Raw genomic sequence first — 12,883 nt, 5'->3', positions numbered from 1 at the left:
TACTGTTCCCCTGACTCACCTTGACACACACACACACACACACACACACACACACACACACCCTCACTGTTCACTGAGCATGGTTATTTAGTGTTTACTATTTAGCCATGACTGTTTAGTATTTACTATCCAGAACTATAGTGAAATCTGATCTTCCCCCCATGTGTGAAGAAAGCTTCCTTATAAGTCATTTCCTTCAATTGATAAATTTTCCTTGTCTTTCATTAGTCTGAGACAAAAAAAATTTTGAGAGGAAAGCTATAGAATGGTAAATTCCTCATAACCAACCTATGTGAATCCCAATGTCTCCTTTAATAATAGTACTAAGTTCCTAGATTTGTTGTATGCTTCTTAGAAGTCAATCAATGCTAGAATTCACTGCAAATCAGATCAAGACAGTGGTTTCAAACTGATGGTCCTCTGTTAGCTAATACGTTGTGGCATACCTTGGCACATTTGAGGAGCACGTGGCTTTGCAGAGAGCAAGTACATGATGTAGCATCCTTTTAGATTCAAAAGTCAAAGCTTTTGTCTCTTACTAGTTGCATGGCCTTACAGAATCACCTAGACTCTGAGCCTGTTTCTTCATCTGTACAAAGTAGCTAAAATTACCCTTGCTGTTTAGAGATTAAACTAGAGGAATGGATGTGCTGCTTTTCACAAGGCAAATCTTGTTACAAATGTAGATATGTGAAAGAAGCTTTACCTTTCAAAGCCCATCATAACATAGTTACAAGTGTTCATGATACATTCAAACTGAAAGCAAGATTCTCTGAGAATGTAACCCAAAGAAGTCCTTTTAGGGGGAGGTAAGAGGCATGGAGGCAAATTTAGCCAGCTTCTTCACAATGTCTGGACTGATCAGAAGGAAAGGCAGGCCCCTTCAAATTGGGACTTTAAAACAAAACTCCCCAGGCAGGATGAAAGCTAATCAAACCTTTTCCAGTCATACCCTACTCCGTGAAAAGCTTTGGAGTTGAGCAACCACAGATCCTTCTCTTTGTCCTTGAAGAAAATCCTTAATAAACAAATCCCAGGGCCAAGGCTGCATTTCTGATGACTCAATCAATACTCCCTGAGCACAACTGGGGCTCATAGTAGTTTAATTCCTTGATTGACTTGGCTCTTGACTTGCTCCTGATTTTTATTATGTGGCAGTCTTTGGGATTCCTTGGACCATAGAAATAGAGCACAGGAAGTAATGTGTACTGTTAAATGAGGGAGTTGGGGCAAAAATGGTCTCTAAGGGCCCTTCCAGTTCTGACATTTAAGGATTCTAAGAGTTTCTTTTCCATAATTTCTCAGGGAAACCTGTGCGGATAAGGAAAGATCAGGGTGAGAAACTTGATTTTTGCCAGACTCCAGCAGAGAAAGGAATGCTTTGGGCCACAACAGGCCCTGACAAGGGTCTGGAGGAGCTCAACAGTCCTTGGGGTTTATCCCTGGAGGGTGAGGCCCTGGCCTTTCACTTCTCTAAATGGAGAAGTGATATCAGGCATCCTATTAGCAATGTGGCCTTGCTCAATGCCAACAGTTAGAAATGAACAGGGACTTCTGCTGAGCTGAGAGCCCCACGTGTCATAGGAAAGAGACGACAAGAGAAGAAGGAAGGGGAAATCACGATTATCTCCTGACAGGCAGTGTAGCTGGTTTGATATCTCTGACAGTTTTATTTTCTCTGAACATTGAACCTCCATTTCAAAAGGAAGTTGAAAGCAGAACTCTGTCTGAGAGGTTACTGTAGGACCAGGACTAGGCTAAGGTAAGGTGAGAGAGGCACTTGCCTCCAGGACAAAATTTCAGAGAACACCAAAAAACTCAGCAATCAAGATTAATAATACTTTAATGCACTATTTAAAAAAATAAAAATTAATGCAAAAAAAATCCATGATAAAACATCACAATTTGTAACAGAGGATCAGCAACAATGCTGTGCCAAACAATAATGGAACTTGAGACAAAAGGAAAAATGGATAAGGCTGATTTTATGGGAGTAACACTTTATGGAAGATTGCCAAGGCAGTATTTAGAGACTATATTGTCCTAAAAGCCTATATCAGCACGAAAAAGCAACGGTAAATTAAATCCCTGCCTAAATGACTTAACACAGGAACAAATCAAACATGTTTAGAAAAGAGAATAAAATTTGGGGCAAGGGGAAAATAAAACAAAAGTTTCACTTAAACCTTAAAAAAATTAGGGGTAAGGAGAAGAATATTGCAGTATTTTCTCTTTTGCTTAACATAAGCACATCTTTCCAAACAAAAGCTCATATTAGATTAATTCTGGTTAAAAATAGGAACCACACAAGATTATCCCTGTTAAAATTATACTTTAAAATAGTACTAATAATGAAAGAAGAAAAATAAGTAAAAAGTAGGAATATATGAGAAGTAGAAATATAAAGATACTTTTGCAAATGATACATTTGTACATTGATGAAAATGAAATCCTCAAATACTAGAGGTAATTAATGAATTTTGCAAAGGTATAGAAGATACTAATGAGCTGTAAGAATTTGCCATCAACTGAAACAATTCCAGCTGCTTTCTCTCCAGAAACTCAGAAACATGTAAAAAATTTAGCAGTACCCCTGCACTAAAGTGTCAGTGGTGTCAGACATGAAAAACAATCTAAAAATCTATTGAGTTTCTATATCCTAGAGCCACCCATCCAGAAATAGGAGAGTCTAATTGTAATAATGACAATAATATTAAACACTTGGGTATTAAGGCAAGAAATGACATTTACAGATCACTTACTGGGTGCCAGAAACTACTAGGTGCTTTAATTCTATCAAAAACCTTGTGATATGTGTTAGCTGCTTTTACAGATGAGAAATTAGAGGCTCAAATTTTAAGGCTTTTTTCAAGGTCATCTGACCAGTAAATGGGAAAGTTGGGATTCAAATCCAGGCTTGCCTCATGTAAAATACTATGCTTCTATCCAGTTTATCACACTGTCTTCCTATTAATTCAGAATTAATGTTTATTGAAAAACAAAACCATAAAACATGAATGAGAAAAATAAAGGAAAATAGATAATGATAAAAATAGATCATGCTCCTGACTAGGTAACTAAATAAAATAAAACAACACTCTAATTCAACATATAGGTTTCATATAATTCCAATTTAAATTTTTATGGGATATTTTTCCCAAGATATTTAATAATAGCAAAGGGGAAAATAGTAACCTTCGAATGGATAAGCCCACCAGTCGCACCGTTATTAGGTGATCATGGTTACTATCACTGGTAGACATTGATATCATGTACCTCCTGACATGAAGTCAAGAGAAGGGCACTTCATCTCTATGGCATGCTTGTCAAAAACCTATAACTCCAGTGTAACATGAAAAACCATTTGGTAAACTCAAACTGAGGTACCTTCTACAAAATATCTTACTGGAATTGACTGTAAAGAGTCACAAGGGAACATATTAGAGTTATGGAAATGTAAACAATATACATTACTAGCGCAGGTGTATGTATTTCTCAAGACTCATCAAACTGTACACTTAAAATTAGTGAATGTTAATCTGTCTAAATTATATCTTAATAAAATTTATTTTAAAATATAGTTAAACTTAGTAAATACCTGCAGGAAAAAAAATTCCCCTTCCACCGTTCACAAGTTTCTTTGCTCTTCTGCCTCCCAGAATGTCTCCAATTTAGCAAGTCTTTCCGACTTTGGGCCCTGAGCCACCCTTAACTTGCAGCCTTTCCTCCTGCTCCTTCCATCAGTGGTGGCTCAGAGCAGGACCTTGGAAGCCCCTCCTTCTAAGAACTTCTCTCCCAAATCCCAGCTACATATCCAAGATGAGGTTTCCAACTCAACTCCTTCTTGTCATGAAAGCCACCTCCTCAGAGAAGCCTTCCTTCACCATCTGATCTCTGCCAGTTCCTCTTTATTACATCACCCTGTTTTACTGTCATCACACTAATTGATGTAGCCTGTTTATTATTATTTACTTGCTGTTTTACTTTTTACTATCTCCTCCCACTAGAATGGTAACTGCAGGAGCACAGGGACCGGTCCGCCAGTTTTACTACTGTATCCCTAGTGCCCAGCAGTGCCTGGTACATAATAGCCATTCAATAAATGTTTTTTTCTAATGAATAATGATCCACCTATTTCAGTGTTCCCTGGTGAGGAAAAATAACATTAATTGGAGAATCATATAATTTATCATTCACCACAGCCACTTAATATCACTGAATCCCTTAATAAGCCAAGCATCAGTTTCTTCACCTCAAAAATTGGGATGCTGATCAATATATTTTATTTCTACCTCTCTGGAGGTGGTGTACAGATCAAGGAGGCAAGCAAGCTGAAAATATGTCTAAATTTGCCCATTAAAGCTTCAGTGTAAAATAAGAAGAAGAAGAATATTTAACATTTACTGTGCTTGTACTATGTGCCAGGCATTCTTCTAAGTGCTTTTCACTATTATATCTTTAAATCCTTCCAATAACCCTATGAGAGTAGATATTAATATTATCCCATTTTGCAGGCAAGGAACTGAGGACCAAGAAAGCTGAATAATCTGCTCAAGTTCACACAGTTTGGAAGTGGTAGAGCTGGGATTCAAATACAGATAGCTCTACCTCCAAAGCTCCCACAGAATACAAGGACCTTGTCCATAATTTCATGTCAGGGTTAGTCCTGGTATAGCGCAGATAATACAGACAGAATTGAGTTGGCACATCTAGAAGGTGGCAGGAACCTCTGGAATGGGGGTGGCTGGAAGGAATATAGGCTGGTGGATAGACACAGGTTTCCAAAAGGTATTACAGGCATAGGCCATGGCCCAGAAGAAGGCCAAAAGCTATTTCAAGGCAGCAGGTACCTCAACAAGCTCCTGGGACTCATGGAACAGGCAATATCCCCAAGTGTAAGTAGAGGTGATTATCAAAATACATCCCTGGCAAAACAAACTGGCGATTCCCATTTACTCACAGTTCCAAGTCGCTACCATTGGAATGGGGGATAAGGGGGTTGTACCAGAACAAAAGAACAACACCAGACAAGCTGGCATCCATGTGCCCCAAGATGAAAAAAGGTAGTCCCTGATAGTGTCCAGTCAGTGCTCCTGAGAGCCAGAGCACTTGAGGTGCTCAGGGCACTTGATAATCAGTATAAAAGTATTTTGACATTTTAACAGCTAGTACGGCTGTACTGGTGCCTAAAGTCTGAATACCAACCCTAGGTTGGAAATTACTTTCCTCAAACCTCAAGGCCTGGCTAAGACTTGAATTTGAAGTAATATCTGCAGTGAATCCAGCTGAGGAAGAGAGAGAATACAAGAGTTGCTCCTTCTGGCTCACCCAGTTGTATTCTCACTTTGAACGCATTGCATTATAAAGTCCTATTAATGAGTCTGCCTTTCCTCTAGACTATAAGTACCATGTAATAAGTGGATATGAAAGTCCTCCCACCTATTGGACATCTAGCCAATCATCATTTATTGAGTAACAGCTAACATGTATTATGTGCAGACTTTGTGCCAGGCCTCTCATCTGATTCTGACAGCACTTTTATTGGTAGCCCCATTTTGTGACTGAAGAAATGAAGGCAGAGAGGATCCGAAACTTGCTTACATCTGGGACTAAACCCAGCAGCCTGATTCTGGAGTCTGTACTTTTAACTACTGTGCTTGATTTCTGTGGTTGGCAGGTGACCATACAGGTTAAAATGTTCATATGAATAAAGTATGGCTTGTTTAGGAAATGGGGAGAAATATGGTAACTAGAGTGTAGAGTATGTGAATGGAAGTGATGGGTGACAAAGCTAGAAAAGTCAGCTGGCATCAAATTGCAAGGGGCCTTATATATAACATTTAAAATTTTGGACTCACTTCTAAGTTCAATGAAAAATCACTTAAAAAGTTTGTGCCTTGCTGTTTCAGGGTGAAATTTGTGTTCCAGAGTACCCATTCTATCTGCTGTGGAAAGGATGGATTGGAGGGAGTGTTGCCATCCTTAGCTGTTATTTACCTCCTTTGTTTATTTATTTTCCCTTTTCTTTCATTTTTATTTTTTTTAAATGCCAGGCTCACTGGACTTTACTGAAGGTTAAAAAAATTATCCACATCTGGGCCAACACATCTCTTAGTTGGACAAGTGTCAGTAGTAAAGGGTGGCCCTTATGATGGGCTGGAAAACCCCAACTGTGATAGAGCCGATTGGTGAAGGAGAGAGTGGTAGGTTTTCATTTTCCTTCCTTAAGGCTATAGCTTGTTTCACAGCCTGTATTCTATACTCTCACTCCCGCCTGATGCTAAGAGCAGTAGATTCCAGACTCCATACTCTCTCCACCCCCCAAATTGAGAAATTGGTGTATTTTCTTTGACCTTGAAGTGATTTCACACAACACCCCCCAGAAACTATAAATCCTGTCCCAGAACTCTGCAGGAGGGATAAGCAAAGGCAAACACCCTGACCTGCTAACCTTCCTCTCAGGGATTTGATAGCATCTGTCTCCCAGAGACCTTGTTTTTGGAAAAGAAATGTCTCCTCTCTGATATTTCAGGTGCCTTTGTCAGCCAGCCCCGTGGCACAGACCGTCTGCTGGAGGAAAAAGGGGGCTTGCCAGGAAAATCTCCAGCACCAAACAGTGCACTTCTTAACTGATGTAGCAACCCAGTTCTCCTTATCCTGATCTGAACCAGGAACACTTAGAATGAATGACTTGTCATCTATCTCCGTCCTCCTTTAAAAATACTTTTGAGGTTTTTCATCCTACTTCCCTGGCCCTTCCTTGTCAATCCATCTTCCCTGGCCCTTCCTTGTCAATCTCTCATGGAATCTTATTTTTATGCCTATCTGATAATGTTGGAGTACCCCAGGATTTATCTTCAATTCACTGCTCTTCTCACCACCCTCAATTCCTGGCTATACATGCTTTCAACATTGCCAAAGAACACTAATGCCAGGATTTGGGTCCTGAAGTAAACCAAGTACCAGAGGACGCAGAGGTGGGTCTGAGATGAAGTTTCACAGTGGTCCTTCTTCACTGGGGTCCTAGAATTTTTAAAATGCAGATTACCAGGCCTGACCCTGGGAAAGTCTTGATTTCTTAGTATCAGGCTACAACACGGGCATGTGTATTCTTCAAATGATGGTCTATTACCCCTTTTAAATTTTAAAACCAGAGGAGAGAAAGAGCAATTAGCTGGATCGTTTTAAAAACTATATAAATGTCTAACCAATGCACTGTGCACTTGAAACTAATAATAAAATAAAATTTAAAAAAATAAATTAAAAATTAAAACTTACAGAAAGATTAGTTCAATGAGTATCCACATACCGTTTACCCAGTTTCACCAATTATTAATATATTGTCATCTTGCTTTATCTGTCTAGACTAAAATTGTGAATATATAATTATTATTATGTGAAATAATAATTTTGCTAAACCATTTAAAAGTTAGTTGCAGACATCATGATATTCAACCCTAAATACTTCAGTGTGTATTGCCTAGGAACAAAGATATCCTTCCACATACAATTCATATTCAATTTTCCTTAAATATACCATAATGGCCTCTAAAGCTATTCCCCTCCACCCGAAAATCCATATATTGCATTTATTTATCTTTTAGTTTCTTGCAATCTGTAACTGTTCCCCAGCCTTTTTGCTGGCCTTTCATGACATTGACATTTTTTACATCCAGGCCAGTAGTTTTACAGAATGTCCAAGAGATTTTATTACACAGCCAAGGCTGAGAACAGTTTCAATAGCATGTAAGTTTGGAGAGGGCCTAAACAGTCGATGAATTGAGGAGGCAGGTTTGAAGCCAAGATGGAGAGTTAGGATGAAAGCTGGGAGGAGGTCAGGAGTGAAGTGAGGAAGAGTGGTTGGCTAGGCAGGTTGGGTGGCTTAAATATATAAAGTTACAGCAACTGTTCTTCCTATGGTTACAAATACTGAAATACACCCAGCAGAGATTCACATGAGGATTTCTTTAGCCCTCTCACCCATCTCCAGTGCCCCAGGCCCTTCTATTGAACTGTTTAGCATTTATCCAGCATATGTTAGGTGTAAGGCACTGTTCTAAGCACATCACATGCATTAACTCATTTAACCTTTGGCACAACAAACTCTCCAGAAGACAGTAACTGTGATTGTCTCTATTTTGATAAATGAGGAGACTGCACAAAGAGGCGGTAACTTGTTCAGGGTCACACAACTAGTAAGTGGGGTGCCAGAATTTGAACCAAGGCAGTTCTGGCTAACTAAACTTCACTTTTTTAAAAAAAATTATTTTTTAAATTATTAATCAATAAAATTGACTTTTTTTTTCTTTTGGATGACAGTGCTATAAATTTTAACACATGTATAGATTTATATAACCACCACAACAATCAGGATACAAAACAGTTCCATTACCAACCCCTCCTGCTATACCTTTAAAGTCACTCTCACTCCCCCGCCCATGGAGAATGTTCTTAGTTTTGCTTTGTTCCTTCTACGGGCTGTGCTTCCAATGTCAGTCGGAGTTTTTTAAATTCTGCAGCGTTAAACAGATCTTTCTTTGGTATTCGCCAAACGTTATAGTCAGTTGGGTTCTCCAAGACAGTTTAGTTTGGATCTCAGTCTTCGTTATGCTAATTAGAATCAGTTTAACGCACGCAGAAGGCAAGGATAAACCCAACGGTTCATCAACAGCTTCACAGAACCGTTTTCCCGAGCTCCTCACTCTCGAGTTTTCTGTTCAGTTTGTTCTGGTTCCCTGGATTCTCATTTTGGGCCCTCTGGGCTAGAAATAATCTGTGTCTGGGAATGCGCTGTAACTGAGGCCAAGTGGGAGGAGACAGCGATGGGGGAAACAAACAAAAAGAAAGCAGTCGGTTTTGGCCCCTCCCTCTTAGATCTGCAGGTCCTTTGAACTGAGAGGAAGGATTTTTTCCTTCAGAGATTTGACTTCTGCCAGTTGCCATTCCTGGCTGCTCTTTGCCCCTACTGCCACGCCCACCGTGGGACTTCCTAGTAAATGGGGCCCGGAGGAACAGGAAAAAAAAGAGAAAAAAAGGAACAGAAAAAAAGAGGAGAAAAAAATCCTCCACTCTCTCTTGGGCTTTTGGATATTCCTTTGCTGATCCTCGATCCAGAACTAGAGGCTTTCTCCTAGATCTCCTTTTGCACCATTGTATTCATTTCCAGTTTTCAGAACATGTTGAGTTTGTGCTAAGAGTTTCTAGAGAAACACCAAACCACTGGTTTGGTGATACTTTTTTTTCTAGTGTTCTTCTCTGATCTACCTACTGATATTTACTTTTTGGAGTTCTCAAATAGTTGCTCATGCATTCTGTACACGTTTTATAGTCAAATTCAGTGGGAGATAGAGGGGTATGTTTACTCCATCATATCGAGAATCAAATATCAGCCCTCACTTATAAATCCCATGCCATAGTGCCTCTCCACGTATCTCATAGACACTATGAGTTCATCATGTGTCAATCAGATTCCATTATTTATTCATCTCGTCTTACCTCTTCCCATGATCCCTATCTTAGCCAATCCCACCGTCATTTACCCAGTTTTCCAAGCCTGAATCCAGTATTGTCTTTGACTCCTCCCTCTCTGTAATATCCACATCTATCATTCACTGATCCTGATTTTACCCTCCTTTTTCCACTATTTTAAATTCTTCAGACTTATATGCTTTATCACCTGGGCTATTGCTATACTCAGCTAATTGGTGTGACAAGCTGATATTTTTTATTTTCTTTTTCCAACTTTCTATTTTTTGAACTTATTGGATACACACAGGAAAACACTTGAAGTTATAAACCCAATAAATTATTGATAAATTATCCTAAACTGAACCTATTCAGGGTCAAGAAGCAGAACATCACCACCATCCCGAAGGTCCTTTTGTACTTGCTCTCAAATACTATCCCTTTCTTTCTTTACTATACTGACTCTCAACACCAGGGTTTGGCTTTGCCGTTTTTAAAACTTTGCACATATATAGAATCATACTGAATGATTTTTTTGTGCCTGGTTTCCTAGTGCAACATTATGTTTTGTGAGATTCGATCATGTTGTTGTGTGTTGTTTTATTCTCACTGCTGTATAATATTCCATTCTATGTTGCCATCTGTTTTATCATTGCTAGATATTTGGGTTGTTTCCAGTTTGAGCCTATTAATAATATTGCTGCTATGAATGCTCCTATAGATGTCTTTTGGGGGTGATCAGCATTCATTTATACTGGATAGATACCTACAGATGTTATTTCTGACATGCATATGTTCAAGGCAGAAAACTGATTTCCCACAATACTTTCTGGCTTTTGTTCACAACAGCCTTGAGCCCCAGAGGGAGGAAAAATTTTGCCATAAAGAAAAAAATATCTTGGAAGAAACAGGAAGGGAAAAAGATTTTTCAAGATTGAAAAAGAGATTCCTCCAATGTAAGGGGAGAAGAGAAAGAGCTCTGTGGATTCCAGGGTTGCAGAGCCTGGCCTGGCTTCTATGCAATGTATGGGAAAGGCCCCAGAGAGAAGTTGTGAGGTAGGGAATTTATTGAGGCCATAAGCAAAGGTTTTCCACAAAAGCATCAGAGTGCTGCCAGACCTGAAAGGCCCTGCACATAGGGCCAATGAATATCTTACCATTAACCAGCATGAGCAGAGGATTTCATGACTAGAGAGCCATACTGCCATGCCGTGGTATATATAAAATTCCCAGAACTCAGGCACAGCTCTGAGTGAAAGCTCCCAAAAATATCTCTGGCTGAATTTTCTCCAGACTTATCGGATTGAGAGCTCAAAATGAAATTAACTCTGATTTATAAAGAGATGTGCTATTTCTTATCCATCTGAGTTGTGGACTGAGGTTTATACCTCCTACATTAGCCTGGTATTCCCCAGGGCTACTGCTAGCACATGTGACATCTTTGTGAAAAAGAGAAAACAAGTATTACCTCTGGACTGACCAATTAGGGAAAGGCTCACTTTCCTCTCAGTTAGCAGTGTTAGGCCATGGTGCTTGGCTTGATACTTGGATTGTGGGCTGGATTTCAGCCCCATTCATGTTCCTTGTACCATACAACCTGCACAACTATACATGGCAATTCTGAGTGACCTCTGTCCCAATCTGGCCTTGCCCTCATTACCAGAGTTCTTGCACTGAGACACACTTCAGACCATGGCACCCTCCTGCTTAAAACCCGTCAAAGGTTCCCCATTACCTAGATCTGCACTCATAAATAAACTAGCCACTAGCCAGCCACATGTGGTTCTTGAGCATATGAAATGTGACTAGTTTGGATTGAGATGTGTCATAAATGTAAAATACATACTAAATTTCAATGACTTAGTATTTAAAAAGAATGTAAAATATTTCATTAATAATGGTTTATATTGATTATGTTAAAATAATATTTTTAAACATTGGGTTAAATAAATATAATATTAAAGTCTATGTTACCATTTATTTCTTATTTCTTTTTTTTTTAAATGTGTCTACTAGATAATTTAAAGCTGCATATGTGGCTTATATTACATTTTTAATGGACAGTGCTGGTCTAGATAAAGTTCAAATTCCTGACTTTGACAAAAAAGCACATTATATTCTTGTCTTTGTTTCTTCTATAGCCTTATCTACCCTCCAGTTTTCCTCCATTCTCTCCACCCCTCCAATACATGCGTACACACTCGTTCATCTGGCATTACAGCAACTCTAAATCCTTCTTCAATCTCTTTCATACCTTTTGACTTTACACAAGCTTTTTCTTTCCTCAAATACATTTTCTCTTGTCTCCTTTGGGTCTTAGGTTTCTCATGTGTCAAGTTATAAAAGAGCAAAAGATAATCTCTAACATTCCTTCCAGGCCAGTGGTTCTATAATTGGCCTCAAAGAAGTATACAGTGACATGTATAATCCAACAATCATTTATATTTGCATTCAGTGTGAGAAATAATAATATATACTATGTACTGGTGGCCTACCGCATGCCAGGCTTTGTTCCAATGGCTTTCTGTACCACTTAATCTCATCAGCAATTCTATGAGGTGAGTACTATCATGATACCCACTTTATAGATAGAGAAACCCAGATACAGGGAGGTTAAGTGATTTGCCAAGGTTACTAGAGACTTCAGAGCTCATGCTCTTTAACATCTATACTGTGTTTGAGAAGCTAGGAATTGATAGCACTTTCAGTTGAAGGAATCCACTGAAAGAATGACTTGGGGAAAGATGACGAGCTGCCTGGACCTCTTATCCTGTTCTCGATCTTTAAATATTCAAATGCCTTCTCTCTCTCTCTCTCTCTCTCTCTCTCTCTCTCTCTCTCTCTCTCTCTCTCTCAATCTCTCTCTCTCTGACACTGGAAGACTGGTGTCTCCCTATCTGAGCATCTGGCCAGATGGGGATTCTCAATATTCTTCAGCCCTCTCTCATCAAGTTTAAGGACTTTACTTAATTCTTTGAAATTAGGAGAAATGCATTCATCTAATAATCCCACCAAGTCATATGTAAACATTGCAGAAATAAGCAAATAAAAGTGCAGTAGCACATCCATATTAATAGGTTTCTCCTCAAGACACTCTCTCTCTCTCTCTCTCTCTCCACACACACACACACACACACACACACACACACACACACACTTTTCTTTAAAAAAAATCATACAAAATACAAATTAATAGCAACATCAAAGAGTTCTGGGGAAAATCATCTCAGGTGTTTTAATAGAAAGGCTGTGGAATCTGTCAGACCTCAGTTTCACTCCTAGCTTTGCTATGTGACCTTGAGCAAGATAACCTCTCTGTCTGAGCCTTCTGATAAACTGTTAAACTTTTCAATTCCCATCATGTATCCAACTATCTGGCCCTCATTTCTTTGGATTCTTCTACAAACCCAGGCATTCG

This window comes from Rousettus aegyptiacus, unplaced genomic scaffold (genome assembly GCF_014176215.1).
Source record: "Rousettus aegyptiacus isolate mRouAeg1 unplaced genomic scaffold, mRouAeg1.p scaffold_m13_p_9, whole genome shotgun sequence".
Lineage (NCBI taxonomy): Eukaryota > Metazoa > Chordata > Mammalia > Chiroptera > Pteropodidae > Rousettus > Rousettus aegyptiacus.
The sequence above is the reverse complement of the archived record's forward strand: the minus strand, read 5'-3'. Positions refer to the sequence as shown.